Below are 3,324 nucleotides of genomic sequence, written 5' to 3' on the forward strand. Positions count from 1 at the left end.
TTGGCGGGCATCAGGACAGTCAGCCATCTCAGCCTCCCCTGCTCCACTGTGAGGCGGAGATGAAGTGGGGGAAGCCCCCGAGATAGGACTGGGGGGGAAAGACCAGGGAAGGGGCGCAGAGCAGGGTGCCGAGGTTTTCCTGTGTCTCGCCAATGACCCTGGAGAGTGGGATCTCCCAGGAGCTACAGCGGTAGCAGCTGTCTTTTCCCTTCCAGTCTGCTGGGTTCGACTGTCCCAGGCTAGGGGGAGTGGTGACCAGGTAGAGAGCATCTTTTCCTCCCAGGGGCCTCCTCTGTGGTTTCCCTGGACCCTTCCCTCACTTGTCTCTCACAGGAGGGTTGGTTGGAATTCCAGAGACCTTGGTCTCTAATAAAACAGAAAGCTTCCCTTGAGCAGGGAATCTCCCTCACCCCCCCCGGCTCTCATGGCAAGTGGAACATTCCATTTAAAGGGTGAAGCTTGAACAGGTGAGCTGCGGTGCAGACAGAGGGCTGGGCCACACAGGTGGGGAGAGTGCCACCTCCCCCTCTGCCGTCTTGCCAGTATGCTTGAGGGCACCTCGATTCCTGTGCCCTGGCCTCATCCAAATGCCAGGATGGTGAGATAGGGCTCTGAGACACCTAAGGCGGCCAGGTAAGAGGACATCCTCTCAGAAGACTGTTCTTCCCGTCTAGGGACCTTCACTTGCTCACCCACCAGGGCTGCTGTGTCCCATAATTCCGGGGGGCACCGTTTACAATGTGCTGTACGGGAATAGCACCCTCTGGGGTTGTAGAAGCCGGAAAGTCTGAGCTACCAGATGAGTAGGAGGGCAGAATGGTACACTTCTCTGTGTTCTAGACAAACAAAAGGGACCTTTCCAGGAAGCTTGGGGGAGGGAGTTGCCTGTAAGAGGATCCCCTGGGTGGACGCTCAGTGGGGTGGCTTGAACAGGTTTCTGCATTTGCTGCCAATTGCTTAATTAGACACCTACATGCTATTCTGTGCTAATGACCACGTCTCCCAGGGAGATGACAGATAAAAGGGTAGGTAGCTTCAGAGTGCCAGATGGAGGTCTCCAGGACAGGCCACTGGAGCCCAAGGGGCATGGAGGTGAAGCATGGTGTGATTTCCTTGGGCCATGCAGACTGTGGACCATTAAGGAGGGTGAGAGGGTCATTCACCCCAGTGACCCAGAAGAGAAGCAGTGGGCCCAGGTCCTATTTCTGTCTCCAACATTTAACTTGCTTTGTGAGCTCCAAACGCCTGGCTGTGGTTTGTCCTTTTGAGAAATGGGGATGTCATCTCCTATGTCCAGGGACTCACTGAGCCAGCAGCCTGGCAATGCGTGTGCTTCGGGATATGGGCAGGCCCGGATGGAAGGCAACCAGGAGTTTGTCCAGCACCCTGCAAGTGAGGTTGGAAGGAGAGGGAGGCGGCGAGCTCGGGCAGTTGTGTGGAATGTGTCCCTGACATTCAGAACCCCAGGGCTGGGGCTGGGGTTCAGCCATGGCGCACTTGCCTGGCATGTGTGAGGCACTGGCTTCGATTCTCAGCACCACATATAAATAAATAAAATAAAGGTCCATCAAAAACTAAAAAAAATATTTTTTTAAAAATTCAGAACTCCAACAGATGACAGTCAGGAACCATTCTGAGTTTTGAAAACTAGACTGAAGGCCCTGCTGCAAATGTCCCAGAGTTTCCCAGAGGCACATGGATGCCGGGCATATTCTGCTGTTGGCAGGGGAACTTGAGTTGGTGATTCTTTGTGCCAACCCCCAGCACTTTCTAGCCCATCATCCTCAGCTTTGGGCTCTTGGGATGTGGGGCAAAGTGTCCCCCATCATGCCTCCCTGGGCTTCTCCTGGCTTTCCCCAGCCAAATATTTACCCAAAGCAGGGCTGCCCAGAAAGGGTGCCAGAACCCAGGTAAATCTTGGGTTTGTGCTGCTCAAATAAATCCGTGCTTCATGGGCCACAGCCCCCACTGTGAGGCCCAGAGCAGGCTCTGCAAAGGCAGGCTGAGGGAAGACTCAGGGTGAGCACCACGCATGAGCTAGGGAGAGGCCACGCTGCCCCTGGGTGTCTCTGGGACGCTGGCATCCTGACTTTGGATGGTTTCTGGTCTTACTTCCTCCATCCCAGGAAGGTGTAAATGGCTCAGGAGGGTGGAATCTGGTGAGGCCCTGTAGGGCTGCTGTCTGCTGTCTCTCTCTCTCCTGTGTTTCTGACAGAATAGTCATTTCTGCCCATGCCAGGGACACAATAAGGTCGGTAGAAATGATCAACTCTCATAGAAGCACTGGATTGTGGCAAAAAAGACTCTGAATTCTGAAGCTGGCTTTGAATTTTGGCTTTGCCGCTTAGTACCACGGGATTTAGGGCAAGTTGGCAAACTCCTTTGATTTCTTGTGCTGTAAGTGGAACTCTTGCTGGGTGTGGGGGTGCATACCTGTCATTCCAGAGACTCAGGAGGCTGAGGCAGGAGGATAGGCTGAGGCAGGAGGATTGCAAGTTTGAAGCCAGCTTCATCACCTTAGAGACCCTGTTTCAAAAGAGAAAAGAAGAGGGATGTTGGGGTTGTTGTTCAGTGATAAAGTGCTCCTGAGTTTCAATTAAAATAAAAGAAAAGGGCTAGGGTTGTGGCTCAGCAGTAGAGTGATCGCCTAGCACATTCGAGGCCCTGGGTTCAATCCTCAGAACCATATAAAAATAAATCAGTAAAATAAAGGTACTATATCCAACTACAACTAAAAGATAAATATTAAAAAAAAAAAGAAAAAAGAAAAGAAAGTGGGCCTCTTTCCACCTACCTAGAGTTTCTGTGAGATTTAAATAAGACCATATGCATAAAGGACCAGATGGTACCATCTTAATGCCTATTTTAAGAAGTGAGAGTGGGGAATGGACTGGGACCAGAGGAAGCACTTTGGCTTTTTAGGGGTTCAGTTTAGATCTCAGGATGCATTTTAGAGATCCGTGCAGCCATGGAGGATCATGAAGTTTCCTCCCATAAAGAAATAAAATGATTCCCTTTACAGAGTGTAACCTGAGTGCTCTCATGTTGGGAAGCTGGAAAAAGAACGATATTCAGTTTCATTCAATAAACATTTTTGAGCAAAGGTATTTTCAGTTCTTCCCAAGAGTCAATGATTTTGTGTCTTTAAAAACCCTTTGAACATCTTGGAAGGAAGAAATATTTGAAAACTCTATTATATTTGGCAGTTTTCATTAGTTTTTTGTTATGCACTCAGGAAGTCTCATCTGTTTGGTTCCAAAAGTAGAAACAATGGGTGGAAGCAGAAAAGCTTTCCAACAACGGCAAGGTCCCTTCCAAAACGTG

Source organism: Marmota flaviventris, chromosome 12, assembly GCF_047511675.1.
Source record: "Marmota flaviventris isolate mMarFla1 chromosome 12, mMarFla1.hap1, whole genome shotgun sequence".
In the NCBI taxonomy this organism is placed as follows: domain Eukaryota; kingdom Metazoa; phylum Chordata; class Mammalia; order Rodentia; family Sciuridae; genus Marmota; species Marmota flaviventris.